This window comes from Sphaerodactylus townsendi, linkage group LG08 (assembly GCF_021028975.2).
Source record: "Sphaerodactylus townsendi isolate TG3544 linkage group LG08, MPM_Stown_v2.3, whole genome shotgun sequence".
NCBI classification, from domain to species: Eukaryota; Metazoa; Chordata; class Lepidosauria; order Squamata; family Sphaerodactylidae; genus Sphaerodactylus; species Sphaerodactylus townsendi.
Genome location: NC_059432.1, coordinates 26534120 through 26552619, shown reverse-complemented (window position 1 = coordinate 26552619; position 18500 = coordinate 26534120). Strand labels below are relative to the sequence as shown.

The 18500-nt window shown below is 45.2% G+C and overlaps 1 protein-coding gene across 1 annotated transcript in view; it reads left to right on the top strand.

Annotated features, from left to right (window-relative positions):
* The first annotated feature begins 328 nt into the window (after positions 1-328).
* CDH23 (cadherin related 23) overlaps positions 329-18500 on the top strand; it is a 612421-nt gene continuing 594249 nt past the window's right edge. The window contains exon 1 of the mRNA XM_048505079.1: positions 329-441. The gene's annotated coding sequence lies outside the window, so the exon portion shown is untranslated. The remainder of the gene's footprint in view (positions 442-18500) is intronic.

Below are 18500 nucleotides of genomic sequence, written 5' to 3'. Positions count from 1 at the left end.
CCTCAGCAGCTGCGCCGCTCGCTCCGTCGGCGCTCTTTCCTCCACGGGCGGCCCAGCAGCGCGCTCCCCGCCCCCCCCCCCCCCGCTTCAGCCAGCCAGCCAGCCAGGCCGCGTCCTTCTGGCGGAGGAGGAGGAGGAGGGGAGGCGCTCAAAGTTGCCGCGCGGCTCCTGAGGCGGCCAGGGGCGCTGGCGGGCGCGCCAGGTGGGGGCGGCGGCGGCGGCGCTCTGCGGCAGGAGGCTGGTGGGGCGGCCAGGCAGCCCAGAGGGCGGCGGGAGTCCTGTCGGCGGGCCATGGAGGCGGCGGCGCCCGAGGGTGCGAGGCGGCCGGCCGGGGACGGGAGGAGGTGAAGGGGCGCGGACTTCGCCAGCAGCAGCGTCTCCTTCGCCAGCCGAGGGGGTCGCACTTCTTCGCCCAGCTCAGCTCGACAACCCGCCCGCCAGGTAAGGCGAAGGCGAAGGCGCCGCAGCCTCTCCCTCCGCTCTCGGCGGGGCCAGAACTTGGCTGAAGGCTGCGGGGGGGGGGGGGCGGGGGGGGGCAAAGGCCAGGAGTGCCGCGCTGGGCTCGCTGGCTGGAGCGCTGCCCGCCGCCTCGCGCTCTTGACCTGGGCTGTTGGGCAGCGGCGCGGCGCTCTCCTGGGGACAGCCCGACCTCGCCGCCCTGCCAGGTGCTCCCTCGCGGGCGGGAGAGAGGGAGGGAGGGGAGGGGACACTTTTAGCGGTGGAGGTGGCGATATTGGGGTGGGGGGAGAGAGCCAGAGCGAGACTCTTCTAGAGCCGGTTCAAAAGCTCGGCGGCGCTTGCAAGGAAACGAGTCCCTCCCTGCCCAGCGCCCAGCGCCCAGGCTAACCCGAAAAGCACAAAGAGACTCAGCCGCGTCTCTGCCGCCCTCCGCGGGTGGCCTGCCCGGTGGTTGGTGGCACCTGCTCCCTGCCTGCAGCGGAGCGCCAGGCAGACTCCCCAACGGGTTCCGGGACCGCTCGGCGGCAGCCGTTTCACCGCCTGCTGTTGCTCGAGCAGCTGCGCCCGTGGACAGCGAGAGAAACTTCTTGCTGCGAGATCGACAGGCTGCCAAACTTTGGCGAGTCCGCTCAGCCCTTCCTGCAGCAGAAGGCGGCGGCACATCGGCCGGAGCGGAGAGACGAAGCCGTTCGCCGGCACTTGGCGCGGCCGGACCCGCACCTGCGCACCGATCCAGGCGGTTCCTACCTTTCCTGTAGAGAATTAGCGGCCGGAATTTCTCGGCGTGCTCGGGAAGGCGGCGATCCCGAAAACACCTTAGCTTTCGGTGGGACTTTTTTCCTAAGAAAACCTGCATGGGGAAGGTTTGCGCGAGGGCGGGTCTCTCGGCGTTTTCGTGCCCTTTTGCTTATTCGGAAATAAGGTCTGCAAGTCTGCAGGGAAGGAGCGGGGCGTCTCTTAAAGACGGGAGGTCTGCACTTCAGAGGGGGCGAAATTGCAAAGGCAGCAGGGGGCGGTGGGAAGGGTAAGGGGTCAGGGCCGGCCCAGCCTGCCTCTGGCGCAGCGCGTGTGCCTTCGATGCCTGCTCGCAGGCGGTGACGGGGAAAGCGGTCGCAAGGCACACGAGCAGCGAAGACACCCGCTGGGAGGGACCGTGGGGCGGCCCTAAGAGCTTCTGTTGGCAAACCCCCCTTATTCGAAATACGACAGGGGAACGAGAAGAGCTGCTCAGCTTTGCGGGCACTCGGGATGTCCGTAGATCGGACGGGAAGTCCCAGAGATACGAACTACCTCCCAGGGCAAACATGCTGGACAAATGTATTGTCGAAGGCTTTCACGACCGGACTCAACTGGTTGTGGTGGGTTTTCCGGGCTGTGTGGCCGGGGTCTGGTAGATCTTGTTCCTAACGTTTCACCTGCATCTGTGGCTGGCATCTTCAGAGGTGGATCACTCTGCCAGCCACAGATGCAGGCGAAATGTTAGGAACAAGATCTACCAGACCCCGGCCACACAGCCCGGAAAACCCACCACAACCACGCTGGACAAAGCTGCCGCTGTCCAAGGTGCTCCGGTTGCTCCCGACTCGAGAGGTTAGGTGTTAATGGGAGATGCCCCTGAGAAACGCCAGGCTTGTTTGTCCGGAAGTGCCCGCCGGCCCGCCCCAGTTCAGCTGCGCGTATTCCTTTGGGGCAAGTTTCTCTCCGAGCCTGAAGTGTCGGTGCGTCTTTGAAGCGCTTGTCTGAGCGCCTTTGGCTCCGGGGATTTGCTGCGCCGAATACCTCGCTGCTGCCAAGTGCAGAAGGGCCGCCCGGAACTGAGAAGGAAGTTTCTTGGGTTTCGCTTCTGTCGGCTTCTGGCGCTGCTTTGCTGCTCGCCAAGTGTTCGGAAGGGCGGACGGAGCGTTTGATGCGGCTGCTCAAAGCGGTGCGGAGCTCTTGGGCTCCAAGCCTGGCCTGGGGAAGGAATCAGCTGGAAGGGGCCGGGGAGGATCGAGAACTGGAAACTCGGCTGGCTCTGGGTCCCAGTTGTTTCCTGGACAGGTCCCTCAACTCCAAATGACCGCATTCAGCTCGCCTTAGCCTGCTCAGACCCTTTATTGCCATTTTTAAAAGTCTGCTCTCTCCAATGCAGGCACGCCCCACTTCGTGGGCTAAAGGAGGCTTTGCTCTTTGAGCTTCTGAGGAAGATGTCTTTACTTTCTTCGGCAAGCAGCTGCTGGCTGATCGTTCTCTGGCATCCTTCTCAATATCCCCCTTATTCCCCAGTAGTCACTTGTTGCAGTGAGAATCGCTTTGCAAGCACGAGAATCGCTTAGCAAGCAATGGATTTGGGATTCCTTTGCAACAGCTGGTTGCACTTAAAAGCCAGAGCTGCCTTCGGAAAGGGCTGAACAAGTTTCAGGAAGTGTCCAGGGTGGCTGCTGCTCCAGCCGTTTGGCCCTTGTTCTGGTTTAGTGTGTGAGACTAGAAAGGCAGCGCAGTCCACAAACTACTGGGTAGTGAATTAGGCTCTTGGTTTTACTGGCCGAAACGAACCTGCCAGTTCCATGGTTTCCAGCAAACTCTGGATTCTTATTCTGAAGTAATCTCATCTCATAGGATGCCCACACAAGATAATCCTCCACTGTAAGGTGTGTGTGTGAGTTTGTCTGTCTGTATTACCGTAATGCACCAGTCTCCTTATGCCATGTCTGGTGTCTGTGAATTTGTCTATCCATCTGGCAGCCGGTGCTTTTTGGATCGTCTCTTCCTCAGCCTTTTAACTATTTCTGTCTGGAAGATTTTGAAGTGAAGATTTTCCTTATCACCTTTCAAGAACAAAATGAGTATTTGCTGCTGAAAAAGGGGAGTTCAAAGCAGGAAAGTGTAGGACCTTGAAGCAACTACTGGGGAAAGGAAAGAGGTGGCACCCTTACAGTTTGTAGCACCAGCTACTACTTCACTAGATTAGCACTGTCCAAACAAGTAAACACCTGTTCATTCTGAAACAGAAGGGTCATACAAGAATTGTGCCAGTCTGTAGAAATAATTTACTGGTTTTTTTTGCTATCCCAGTCTTAATTGTAAAACCAGTATTTGTTTCTATGGAGCTTGAAAACTATTGCAAGCTTGATATCAGTATGTACAGATGTGTTAAATGTAGGCAAACTTCTCTGTGAATTGCAAGTTGCTCCTTTAGACTTTGGTTAATGAAATGTAGGAGGAAGATTTAAATGTGGCCAAGTACAAGGGGGAGGAAACAGAAGGACAGGTTGGGGAGGTGTTTGCATTTGTATCTATGGTATTACAAAAACTTCCATTTGAGCAAAGTGGCAGTAATGGGAATTCAGAAATTATTTATATTAGACATCCCATAGCATATAAAACAATGGCACTACTGATTTACACATAGTTTCATTATGCCAGGAACAAGGCAAGTAGGATTATATACCAGTTTATCCTTCCACATAATCAACTTTTGGAAGCCTAAGAGATTGATCTAACCTTTGCCTGGCCCAAGGGAAAAAATCTCTGGTAGATGAAACATTGTCTAACACTTAAAGATACCACACCAGAGTACATGCAGGAGACAGATTGCTATAGAACAGCCCATTGCCTGTGTGTTTAGTGTCCCCAGGCAATGGAAGAAATCTGCTTTATCTGTTAAAGACAAAAGAATACAATCCTGAATTTGATTCAGAGATGCACACACACACACACACACACAGCCTGAAAAAAAAAGAATTTAAATATCTCTGTACCTTCCCTAAGCTTGGACCACTCCAGGTTTGGACCAACAGTAGTCTGTCCTACACAAGCTCTTGCATGTTTGTGCTCAGTCTCAAAGTCATATGGTATGTGATGTACTGACAAAGTGGGTGCTGTGTTACCAAAACAACTGACCGTGTATGTACTCATCCACCCAAGAAGGCTTTGGACTCCTCTTTCAAATGGTGTGGCCACTAGAAGGAATTCTTCTTTTAGACACTGTAGGTTGATGATGGTCCAGAAGTGTGTGAAACAGATTGGTGGGTTCTTGACTCCATGCTAGAACATTTGATTTGTTGAAGATCTCAGGTTTAATCCTAGGCACCTCCAGTTAAAAGGGTGAAGGAGATGAGGATATGAAAATCCTCTACCTGGGACCCTGAAGAGATACTATGATGTAGACTAGATGATACTGACCCTGCAGATCAGTAGTCTGAGTTGGGAGACGGTTCATAACTTTCACATGTTCATGACTTTCAAATCAAGTCTTCCAGTTTCTCTCACTGGTCTGTTGGTGATTCATCTACAGATAAGGATCTAGCGTTTCACCAACTCTATAAAGTAACTCTTGGACCACCAAATCTCCCATAGCCAGGACACAGTGCCCCACTACACACTAGTAATGCCTATTTTGAGCATTTGCATTCATGCAAAGTACTTCCAAGCTTACCTATAGGTGGTTTTGGTTTGTGTCTGCTGTTTGAAGGCTCTAATGGGTCATTTGGCCACAGCTAGAGAGAACCGCTGTGTGTATCTGAACGTCTGTACTGATGCCAAGGTTAAATGTAAGTCAATGGCTAGTCCTGTTAATTACATCCAATTAAGCAGGATACCTCCACTAACAAAGGGCCTTGTTGCCACAGAGGCTATCAGCAGGAAGACATGACTCTGGGGTTTTATTGATATGAATTAATAATTTATTGGGGTACTGTGCATAATGCACCACAAATGCCTGAGTAAATGGCAAAGTCTTGGATATAAAAACACCAAAAGGTATATATTACAGCAATAATATGAGATATGTAAGCATTCAAGGTGCTGTACATTTCTAAACCAGCATCCAGTAGAGGGCAAACTGGGTAGTTAAGAGGTGAATCATAAGTCATTATGTGCCATACCTGGTAAAGCTTGCCAGACGTGAGAACAGGATTAGTTTAGGTTATTAGTGTAGATTATCCATTCTAATTAATATATTATATATATAAGGGGAGGACAAGGTAGGTAAATCCACAAAGCTTAGAAACTGAAGTTACACGCCTAAAACCTTTGCAGGTGTCATGGGACCAGGGCAACAGGATCAGGAAAGGCAGGGGCCAGACCCTAAAGCAAGGACTTGGCTCTGGCTTTCATGATCCTGTGGCTGAGTTCAGACTACCATAACTAGAAAAAATCTAAGCAGCAGGGCGGGGAGGCCTCATGAGTGTAGGATAGCATTCTCTAGGCAGGTAGACCTCAGAAAGAAAAGGCTGCTCTTGGTCTGCCTCCCTCCTGGACTTCATCTACTTTGCCTTTGATCAGAGGTTCTTTTGAGGCATTATAGTGTAGTGGTAAGAGCGGCAGACTCTAGTCTGGAGAACTGGGTTTGAGACCCCTCTCCTCCAAATGAAGCCTGCTGGGTGACTTTGGGCCAGTCATAGTTCTCTCAGAACTCTCTCAGCTCCACCTACTTCACAAGGTGCCTGCTGTGAGATGAGGAAGGGTATGATGACTGTATGCTGCATTGAGACTGTTTAACATAGAGATAAGCAGGGTGTAAAAACCAGCTCTTCTTCACTCTGCTCCTTAGAGGTGGTATAGAAATGTTGGCTTAACCTTTCCACAACCTTTGCTTACTGACACAGATTGTATTGGTTGTAATGTATTAATCCTTACACTGTGCTTCCTGAAAGCTGGATTTGCACAAGGCAGTGGTTACCAACCAGGGGTATGTGTAGCCCCAGGAGTACATGCCAAAGCGTTCGAGGATATGTGAAAAAAATTACATAATGGATTTGTTACTATTGGGGCATAATTTTAGGGAAATGGATTGCCAAGGGGTACACAAGTGGGAAAAAGAAGCTGAAGACCACTGGTATATGAGAAAAGGAGAGGGAGAGTCCCCCCCCCTCTTTTCCGAATTACAGCCCAGTTCACCTTTTGCCATGGAAAAAAAAAGAGATCTGAAACATTACAAATCACGAACTTAGCAACAGAAGCAAGTTTAAACCACCCCGTTGTGGCTCTCCGGTGCAGATAGGCAAGTGGAAAAATATGCATTACTACCTCTAAAAACCGTTTCCTGTAACTTTCTGTTGCTGGAGAAAGAACCCCAAAAGCAATAGTGTTGGCTTCCTACATCTTTGGTAACATTCAGCTGTGTAGGTCAGGCAAACAGAAAAATGCCCCGGCCATGACATAGTCATCTGGATTTCCAAAGCACTTGATCTTGTCCTTGGAAAGTAAGGAGGCTTTGTGGGAATGGAAACAGCGGAGACGGCAGCATTTGCTTGAGCTAATGATTCCGTCTGCATTTGCCCCTTTAAATCCAACATGATCAAGGACTGCTCATAAACAGGGTTCCATTTCAGTTGCATGCTGGTAGCAGAAGAGGGTTTATCTACTGAGCATGTTCAGTTACAACAGTTACCTGAACTTTCCCCCACCTGCTTACTTCAAAACAGCAGTGAATGGGTAAAGAAAAGGAGGACTCTGGTTACTATCATGTAAGCCCTGCATTGATCTCCCTGAGAGCTCAGTTTTCAGCTTAATGTAATCTGTATCATAAACGAACACCTGTCAGTGGTCTTATGTTGCATGGCAAAAGACCACTGAGAGCAAGCAAGTTGGTGACTAAAACAACTGTGAGTACAAGTGATCTAACATTGTTGACTTAAGTTTTTTTCCTTAAGTTGTACTGCCTTTCTGGGTCTTGACCCTCCATCCCCTCCCCCCTTCAGGATATCCTGAATATGGTATAGTCTTGGGGGAGAGTTTGAGAGTGTGGGTTTTGGGGCGTGGGTGCATGTGTGTACCTCTCTGGGTAGGGAGGAAGCAAACATGTAGGTCAGAATATTGCCCTTGTTTAGGCTTGGGCTATCTTCATACCTTCTTAATGTCTTTGCTATTCATAAGTTTGTTCAAGCATCTCCTCTTAATATTTCTTTTGTGCCAGGTTCTTAAAGAACAGGTGTCCTGAGAGCTTTTTTCTCTTGCATTTGGTTGCAGCCAGAGAAAGAAACTCTTTAGTTCTGTTGGAACTCGTTAAAATGCAAGACTCTTTTAGAACCATTGCAAAGCTGATCTATCTTTCTCATGCTCAGTTTGCTTTGACTTATATGTTTTTATTCTACTTTAATGATACTCATTTCTTTGTTTTTTACCTGCCTTGAACTTTTGGAATGTATAGTAATCAGTGCAGATCCCAAGTATAAATTAGCAAAATAGAAAATATTTTTAATTTTATTTTTGCACAAAATCAAAGCATATTTGGTTTGTTGTCTGGCCTAGGGAAAGGTACTGCATTTGATGAAGTTCTAGATCATCATGTATTGCTATTCTTGAGCCACCCCTATTTAGGAATTTGATATGGATTGTGATTTTGTCCTTGACAGAGCTTATTGTTGATGGTTTCCTTGGTTGTCCGTTGATTGGTTCTTGCATAACCATTCCTAACAGTCACTTGAATACTTCGCTGGTTTCCTGATAAGAGTGCTGTTCAAACTGCAGCAGTCCTAAAGAGAGTTGCACTGTAACAGCATGGACCAAGAAGGCAACTGAATTTGGTGGGACTTCTTTTCAAATAGAGATGAAAAGTCCAGGGGAGAAAACCCTTTCCTGGAGATGTTTTTGAATTTTCTGATAGAAAGTTTGGAAAATGTGGAGAACACCAAGGGAAAAAACCCCTCCTATAAAATATTTTTTGAACAAGTGCAGTGTTTTCTTTAAATAAGTTTTATTCAATGCTATGCTGTGTATAGCATAGCTTTTTGTATAAGACAATTTATACAGTATTAGAGAATAACTCTCATGTACACTGTAGATATCTATATATAATAGATATATAAATATAATATATTTATATTATATTTATAAATTTATATTATTTTTAATATTTATATTTATTTTTAATAAATTTATATTTATTTTTATATTTTTATAAATTTATATTATATTTATAAATATAATATATTTTCAATGATAAGTTTATTATTTTTACATGTAAATAATTTTGAGCACAACTAATATGTTATAGAGAACCACCATGGTGTAGTGGTTAAGAGCGACGGGCTCTAACCTGGAGAACTGGATTTAATACCCCACCCTTCACTTGAAGCTTTCAGGGTGACCTTGGGCCAATCACAGTTCTCCTAGAATTCTCCCAGCCCTCGCAGAGGCAGGCAGTGTCAAACCATCTCTGAATGTCTCTCTTGCCTTGAAAACACAATGGGGTTGCTCTGTCAGCTGTGACTTGATGGTACTTTACACAAACACAATATGTTATAATGTACTCGGCATTGTTAGAGTGTTCAGTATTATCCAAATGTTACAGTTTAACTTGATTTCCAAATATTCTGATCACCCTCTTGTGACTGTACAAGACTGTTCCAATCCAAATAAATCGCGCCCCAGGCTTCAGACTGGAGGCGCCATTGCAAGGGGGGAGGAACGAGTGGAAGCCTCCTTCCCCGCCGGCCGACTAAGGCTGTCACGTGGCCGGGTGCCGGCACGTGACAGGGGCCTTGAGCAGCCTATAAAGGGCTGTGTCGGCGGGGACCAGCCTCTTCGAGGCCGGCTGCTTTCAAAGGCCCTCCCTCCACTCCCAATTTGAAGGATTATTGGGGTTCTTTATTGTGTTGTATATTGTCGCAGTTCACTGGGCGGTTTGGGCATAAGAGCACATCCTATTTTGGGAAGGCAGTAGCTTGCATGCCGGACCTTCCCATGGGGGCCTCCATATGAGGTCCGTGGTGGCGATAGAGCTCTTGAAGACAAGCCTTGGGGCCATGCCAAGAGCTCGCTGCCCGGCAGGGAGGGGTGTCACAAATTGGGTTTGCGTCCATGTGGCATCTAGTAACTTCCTGTTCCGGTTCCCTCGGGGGATGTGCCGGACAGGGGTTCTGTCCGAAGGGCCTAAGGGGTCAGCTGGGGCTGCCCTATAACCAGGTCAGCGGTTTGCTGCCTGGGGGCCAGGATGTGCTCTGTTATGCTCGCCCAGCTTCAAAGTTTTGTTATATGTTAATAAATTTGGGCTGCGGCCAATTTCTTTTCCAACAAGTATGTGTCAGTGTCTTTGATGGAACGAGTCTCCACACATCCCCATGCAATGTAGTTTCTTTCCATTGCAACAACATATATTTTCTGATTTCATCCCTCCCTCCCCTCAGATGGCAACAATTAAGATACATGCGCTTAAAGTAGCGTAGGGTGCAGTAGTCTGCAGCTCTGTCTCAAGACTGCGTATTCTTGCAGTTTTGCAGGCAGAAAGCGAAGACATTTATATTTTAAAATTTAATGAATGTGCCAAATTGTACAATTTTATAAGATAACTAAATTATAAATGATGCATGTTACGATGTTAAAGCAGTAAAATAAGTTTAGGTTTGACAGAAAATAAGTATTGCATACTTCTCCCAAAATTTCTGTTTTTCAAAAAAAGTTGTTTTCGGGCTCTAAACTTTTGGAAATTTAAATTATTATTTTTTAATATGCATGTTAAGAATAAGACTGTCAATGTGTTCAGTTGTTAGAAACTCAGGATCTATAATGTGTGGATTACACCTTTTGCTCAATTGCATTTGAAGAGTAGCAAGCTTTCAGGTTATACAGAACACTGGTGTACTTCCCAAATAGTATATGGAAATGTGTATAAGGTTACTTTGAGTAAGGAAGTAGGGATGCAAACTATACTATAGTAGTTTTCAGTAGCATTGGCCCTAAGATACAATGCAAACTGTTTGTAGAACTAAACAAAATGCTTTAGTGTGGTCTGTTTTCCTAGTATGTAGTGTTGCTTGTGTGATTTTATTCTGTATGATCACATGGACAAGAGGGTCACACAAACTCATGAAGCTGTCTTATATGTAATCAGTCTTTCATATTGCCTATGACCTTATAACTAGAGATGCTGGGGATTAAATCTAGAACCTTTTATAAGCAAAAGAAATCTTTTACCACTGAGTCATATCTCTGCATTGTTGTATTTGCTATTGGGTCATATACCATTGTCCTAACCTTTTCATCTTTTTTTTTGCTTGTGTACAAATAGCTACAAGAATCATATTCTTTCTCCACTGTATTGTTTCTTTAAAAAGTTAACAAGCACAGATAGTTTTTCTTGTGTTGCATATTGCAGCAATACTTTGCAGCATGTAGGCCTTTCTCAGAAGGGGTTTGTTAGTTTCATAATCTTCCAGTTGTATCGACTTTGGATTAAACCATACCTACAGGTGCAGACCCATGACTTGAGAACCAAGTCAGAAAGATTACTTTGCCTTGCAATTTTGGACTTGATCTAAATATAATTGGAGTGTTGTGTGGTTTCCGGGCTGTATTGCCGTGTTCTAGTAGCATTTTCTCCTGATGTTTTGCCTGCATCTGTGCCTGTCATCTTCAGAGGATCCTTTTCCTGCATCTGTGGCTGGCATCTTCAGAGGACCAGCCACAGATGCAGGCAAAACATCAGGAGAAAATGCTACTAGAACATGGCCATACAGCCTGGAAACCACACAACACCCCAGTGATTCTGGCCGTGAAAGTCTTTGACAATACTAAATATAATTGCTTACTATGGAAAGCCATGTTTAAGGTGGTACCACTATTGCGTTGGATCCTACCACAGCCATTAGAGAAGAAGGAGGGCTGTCTAAGACTGAGTGGAAAGACTCATAGGATCAAATTTGGTTGAAGTTGATCACCAGTTCATTACAAGGCAGGGACCAACAAACGCTGGTATAGCAATGGGGCACAAGGGGGCTAGAGTCCCCTGGCACCAATTCCTGGGAAGGGTTTCATTGTTATGCCCCCATTGCAACTGTGCCCCAGACCCATTCAGGGCAGGGCACAGTTAAACACCAGCAACTCCCAAACTCCACCTGAAGCTTGGGCGGGGACCAGCTGGGCTGGCTCTGTCCCCAAACTCCACGTGGAATTCCATTGCAAGGCCAAGTGCCCTGCCCTGATCTCCACATGGAGATTGCAGTAGCCATTTGCTGAAGACAGCAGCAAACTGAAGTCTGAAGGCTGACTGGCTCTACTTTTAGACTGTTGGCTCTGTCCTGAAGCTCCACCTTATTGGAAGAGGAACTTGGGAGGTGGAGCCAACAGTATAAAACTAGAACCAGTCAACCTTCAGAGTTCAGTTTGCTGCTGGCCTCAGTGAGGCTTGAGGCCAGCTTTAAACTAATGGGTACCAGCCTCCAGTTTAAAGGTGGCCTTGGCCAGCTGAGTCCAGCAGCAGTTGCCTCTCTGAACTCCATGTGGAGTTCGGGGACCTGATTGGCCTCATTGGTCAGCTGTGCCCCACTGTGCAGCTGTGGGAATGCAGCACTCCTGCCCACAAGGAATTATGGACAGAGTGAGCAATGGAGAAATTATAGCACAAACAGGGGTCTGTGTTCTTTAAAAGTCTTCGAAATTTTAGCAAGCTAATTGTCCTGTTTCTCTCTATTCCCCCACCAATAAGTATCACTCAACTGCCCTAAGTTTTTTCTGTTATCTAGTAATCAATGGACTTGAATGACCTTGGGCTAGTTCTCTCAGAACTCTCAATGTCACTTTTTCTGTCATCTACCGGTAATAAGCAATGGACATGTTTGGATCTCACCAAGCCCTTTTTGGGCATAGTGCACCATTTCTCTCATTTTAGAAAGATATACGGAATGTTGACTCACTGAAGCAAAAGTGATGAGCATCCCTTGGCTCAAGATGGGGTTGGGGTACTCTTCTTGTTTAAATTTACCATCAAATAATTTCACACACATCAGAGAGACTCAAAGACAATGGGAGTTTTTTCCTTTGTACATGAAGATTACCATGACATCAGTGAGACCCTTCAAGCACCTCTGAATGTTTCACATGCTTCCAGTGTAGGGGAGGAGATGTAGAGAAGTTCTCCCCCAGGGCACTGGTAGTAATGGAATAATCAATCTACTATTACTATTGCATGAGGTCATTTTTCTGCCTCTCTCTTAAAAAGACATGTGGAATGTTGACTCAGTGAAACAAAATGTGGTCTTGCAGTGTCCAGCATCCCCCTGCCTTTGACTCAACATCTCTAGCTGAAGGTCAAAGATAGTTTTTAAGTAGCTTTTTCCAGACATAAAAATGAAACAAAGATTATCTCAAAGAATTGGTTATTAGGCCTCTTCTCTGTGTGCCCTTTTGTGTGTGTGTGTGTGTATGTAAAATTCATCTGGCACAAGAGGCCAACTGGAATTTTGCAACATGATGCAGTTACTTCAGATATGTTTACGACAGTGGGCAGTGGCACTGGGAAACATTTGGGAGTAATTGAAGCATACAAGGGGATGTGCATTGGTGATAAGTGCTGTTTTTGGGAAATGGCACATTCCAGTCCAATTATGCACACATTGGGGAGGGATGTCAAGAGGGATCTCATGGTTGCATTTAGTAGCATTGCTCCAAATCCAGTTTATTTTGCTATGTAATCCCCCACAGGTCCAAATGTGATAAGCCCCTTCTTACGTCGGGCAATAATCAAGGACACAAGCCTGCACAATACAGGCAGCTGTTTGTAGACCTTTCTTCTCGTGTTCCAAAGATCTGTATGCCAGTTGGCCAAACTGACCATAGCTGCATAGCTGTCTGCTAAGCATCGTTCACAGTGGCCTAGATAACCGCTGTCCAAGTTTAGCAAAGCCCTGGTGGGCGATGAATGTGTAATGAAGTATGAATATCCTCTCTCTCTCTTTAAATTTGTGATGAGCCTTCTCTGACAAAGAAAAGTGCAAGTAGCAAATACTGCAACATCTGTAACAGTTAACAAAAGCTTCCTTGATATTTTATAAAAAGTTTTTTTTTACTTCATTGTAGATTCAATGACTAAAAACACATGAAGCCATACGTTTAGAACAATCTAAATACCCAAACCAAAGAGAAGATATTTGGGGGTCATCTTTAGTGTTTCTGCAAATATCACTCTTACCCAGGGGTACAGTTTTAGACTATATTGCCAAAACAGAAGCACTCAGCATATATTAAGAATGTATTTTGTGTTTATTCTCTCTTTGCTACCTCATAATAATTATAGGAATATTCTACACAGGATTGTTATTTTGAAGAGAGATGTACAACTTTGGGATGCTTCTGGAATGCATAAGCACATTTAATTGCTCATAATGGGGACCAAGGTAAATGTGACGCTAGGAAACGTTGAGAAAAACTCCAATTATTTTTTAAAGTAGTAAATGGCAGCCCTGGGAGGCAGGCTGCAGTGGAGGGAGTACCCATATGCCCCCACTCCCTGCCATGCTACTTTTCTGGCCTCTGTCAGCCCTCACTTCTGCTATTTGCTCCATGTGTGTGGTGAGATGGGAAGACATGCAGGTGCCTGCAAAAGCTCTAGGGAACTGGTTTGAAGTCACGTGGAGGAGCTGAAGCACTTTCCCCCTCCCACGTTCCACACTGGGATGTAAGGGGTAGAGTTGCTGTTTCAATTATAGTGGATTCATTCGTAGGTATCCCAATGTCAGGATTATCTAGGCCCTTCATAAATATAAAATTAGAGAGCAGTTTAGAGGTGATCATGAGGCATGATCACAAGTAGTTTGAAACATTTGTGGGGCAGGAGTGGTTGTCCTCCCTAAATGGTACAAGCACATAACACTTAGTTGTTACAAGAGATCATCCCCCATACCAGAGACACTGCTTACTTGCACAGCAGTGAAGTCTATCCATGTAATAGGAGCTTATTGCCACAGGAAATTAATTTTTAGCAGGTAATGATAAAGTTATGAGCCCATGGCATAAAGTAGTAAGCTGCAGTAATGCAGTCAAAGTTCTTCTCGCTACCTCAGTTTGATTCCGATGGAAGTCTATTTCAGGTAGCCGGCTCAAGGTTGACTCAACTTTCCATCTTTCTGAGGTCATTAAAATGAGTACCCAGTTTGCTGGGGGTGAAGTGCAGATGACTGGAGAAGGCAATGGGAAACCATCCCATAGTCTGCCTAGTAAACATTGTGCTGTGATGTCACCCCATGGAGCAGTAATGACCCAGTACTTGCACAGGGGACTACGTTTACCTTTAGTAATAAAGGTAATCACACAGTGGCATAGTTGTCATTCATTTCAGAATCTGTCTGTGTCTAAGAAGTTTTGGGGGTTAGTTTCAAAGGTATTAAATGAGCCATAAAGCTTTATAGCTGCGTGGTTAAACAGGCAGTGTAATGGAAGCTGGTCCACTAAAAGTTATTGCTATACTTTGCGAGTCTTGACTTTGGAACTGACAGATCTATGACAAATGATTTTGACTTGTTCTGTGTTAATTATCTACTTGAAGGAACGCTTGCAGTATTCCTCCCTGGAGCTTCCATGGTTCAGTGCTACTTGCTTGAAGGCATAGCTAGTTGTTTGCTTACTTATGATGAAAGCTTAAGTGCTATCAATTAGGATGAGTTTTTCAGGAGTGGGGGAGGGTAGGTGCAAGTTCCTTTGAAGCGCTGATTGCCTTTAATATTTCATTACATTTCAAAGGGATGACACAGGCCTGCTTTATACTGAGTCAAAACATTGGTCTGTCCAGATCAGTATGTCTACTCAGACTGGCAGTGGCTCTCCAGAGTCCAGAGAGTAGAGGTCTTCTGTATCACTTGCTCCTTTTAACTGGAGAGATCAAGGGATTTAATCTGAAACCTTCCACATAGGATTACCAAAAACCTGGTGAGAAAAGTAAGATTCATGATGAGATATTATAGTTCAAGTAATGTTAGTTATCTATGTCATGAAAAGCTTCAGCTGCCAATTTCCACACATTTAGTCTCTGTTAAAGGGGCAGAATATTTTCCCTTCCAGATTGTTGACAACCCTACTCCTGTGCACAAAACAGGTACTCATGGCCCCATCCCAAATTCCCTCTTTTTGCTCTTAATATTAGTAATTTGATTAATCTACAGCCTGTCTTCCTTTTGAAACTCAACGTTTATTACAAACTACGGAAACAGTTTAGACAGACAACATAAAAACTCCCAGTGAACTCATGAACTCATGAAACTGCCGTGTTGTCTATTCGGATTAGCAGTGGCTCTCCAGGGTCTCCAACAGAGGTCTTTCACATCATCTGCTATCTGGTTCTTTCAACCGGAGGTTGAATCTGGGACCTTCTGCATGCTAAAGAGATGCTCTGCCACTGAGCCATGGCCCCTCCTTAACAATGCAACAAGACAAGGATTACAAAATCAGTCAAGGACTGCTTGATTGATTACAGAATGAGAAAACAATGCAAACAGAAAGCTGTTTAAGGCATACAAAATTGTGTCTTGCATAGTAGCTTACTATTAAACATTTAATACCTGTTTAAGGCCCATGTATGTGGAAAGGACATTGGTTGGGACAGCCATATCCAGTAGATGTGAATGAGCCCTTGCCATAATGTCCAAAGATCGGTGGAACTGCAAATAGTGTAAAGATATTCAGTTCCTCTGGACCCCGTAGCCTTACAGTTCTGGTCTCTAGCGATATCTTTAAGCCACAGAAGTGGCAGACGGTGCATGGAAGGCAACCGTTTTTAAATTTCCAAACAGGTGCAGAGTATAGGTCTGAGCAATACTATGAGAGACTGGAGTTGTTTATGTCCCTTGTTGCAGCTGCCTAAACCTGCCTTGTGGTTATTGGCTTAACCAGCTGATCACAGCTCCCCAGGCTCATCACCTGCAACCTTTTTAGACTGGGTAATTCTGGGCATTGCTGAATGTGGCTATCTGATGCTGCATAATTACTGAGCTGGAGGCTGGGAATGCTGGGAATTCTCAGACCTCAGGGATTGTTACTTTTACTCCATACTGAGGCCTGTGCCTCTTACAGCCCACTATGTAAATCTGCCCTAAGGCAAAGAAGTCGAGAAAAAAAGTTTTTGTCTTTTTAAAAAAGAAGCATATGTTTTCACAGGAATAAAGATGTGTTGTAAGCCTCTCAGCTACCTTGGCCTCTATTCATAGTGGAAAACCTGATTGCAGCTAAAAAGTTAAAAATAAGAAAGAACAGGCAAGCCGAGATGGTGTGATTTACCAGAATAAAAAGATTAAGAGTAACAGAGTGATTTACACCATATATTAGATTAACTGCTATGGTAGTGTGTGTTTGTGTGTATAGGGGAGAGAGACATGCTTAAAAATTCCTGGATGCTCAAGGAGAGAACAAGAGCAGAACAAAGACAGATCTATAGAACAGGGTGGTTTTCATCCAGGCTGTGTGCAAGAACTGTGGGGACTCATGGCTCAAGCTGGTGCCATTGCTTATTTAAAACTGTTTTACAGGTTTAAAAAAACCCTTCAGTGGCGTTTTCTGCACACAGCATTTTCAGGGAGGAGATAAAACTTTTCCTCCATGGAGTTCCACACTGTTCCCCGCTTCCCCCTGGTTTTGGAAAGGATCTTTCTTTTAATCCATCATTTCTGAAACCCCTTTGAGAATGATTTTTTCTCCTGAAACATTTTCAAGTCAGCTTCCCTTGCAGTTTCCAAAGCCCCTGTGCATCACTCAAGTGTTCCCCAACCTCATTTTCAAGTTAACAAAAAACCCAAAAAAACAAAGAAGAAAAATACTGGTTGTGAAATGTATGAAGGAGGTGAGTGTGGACAAACATTGCGATGAAGATTTTTTTCTTTAAAAAGCTCTTGAAATGTTTTAAGCAACTTGTGTGAAAAAGGCCTCTTTTAGGCTGCTGACGCAATATCACAGCGCCTTAGAGTAAGAACAAATAATAATCAATAATTGCCATTTTCTAGTTCCATGTTCAAAGTTGCTAATATAGACTGACGTCTTGGTCCTCATCCTGCTAGAAGAGCGGAGAGACAAGGAAGGATTGACCTTAGATACTGGAACATGTCAGAATTCAGAGGTAAATAATGTAGATACTGGAACATGTCAGAATTCAGAGGTAAATAATTCAGAGGTAAATAATGCTATCAGTCACAGACCAGGAAAGGGATTTGGGCGTCTTAGTTGATAGTTCCATGGGAATGTCAACTCAATGTATGGCAGCTGTGAAAAAGGCAAACTCTATGCTGGGGATAATTAGGAAAGGAATTGATAATAAAACTGCAAAGATTGTCATGCCCTTATATAAAGCCGTGGTGCGACCGCACTTGGAGTACTGTGTTCAGTTCTGGTCGCCGCATCTCAAAAAGGATATTGAAGAGATAGAAAAAGTGCAGAGAAGGGCAACAAGGATGATTGAGGGACTGGAGCACCTTCCTTATGAGGAAAGGCTGCAGCGTTTGGGACTCTTTAGTTTGGAGAGGAGACGTCTGAGGGGGGATATGATTGAAGTCTATAAAATTATGCATGGGGTAGAAAATGTTGACAGAGAGAAATTTTTCTCTCTTTCTCACAATACTAGAACCAGGGGGCATTCATTGAAAATGCTGGGGGGAAGAATTAGAACTAATAAAAGGAAACACTTCTTCATGCAACGTGTGATTGGTGTTTGGAATATGCTGCCACAGGAGGTGGTGATGGCCACTAACCTGGATAGCTTTAAAAGGGGCTTGGACAGATTTATGGAGGAGAAGTCGATCTATGGCTACCAATCTTGATCCTCTTTGATCTGAGATTGCAAATGCCTTAACAGTCCAGGTGCTCGGGAGCAACAGCCGCAGAAGGCCATTGCTTTCACATCCTACATGTGAACTCCCAAAGGCACCTGGTGGGCCACTGCGAGTAGCAGAGAGCTGGACTAGATGGACTCTGGTCTGATCCAGCTGGCTTGTTCTTATGTTCTTATGTTCTTATGTAGCCTAGCTAGGCAGGCTGTATGAAAGGACTGATGCTCACCTAAATTTATAAGCCCATGGTGGGGAAATGAGTCAGATTTGCTCAGGCATGTTTTAGGTGCTGGTAAGTGCCCTTATTATTCCTGTGATTGCATGTAACAGGGAATGTAGGTCATCCAGGGTCTCCTTACCAAATACAAGCTGCCCAGAAAATATAATTTTTTAAAATAAAAGGAAGTTAGGAATTCAGAGGAACTAGTAGATCATGACATTTTGATGTCATTTAAATATTCTCCTTGGACTTCTTGAATTTGCTGCTAAAAATCAGAATTTGGATCCAGTTAGTAAACTTAACTAAGGTAATATTCT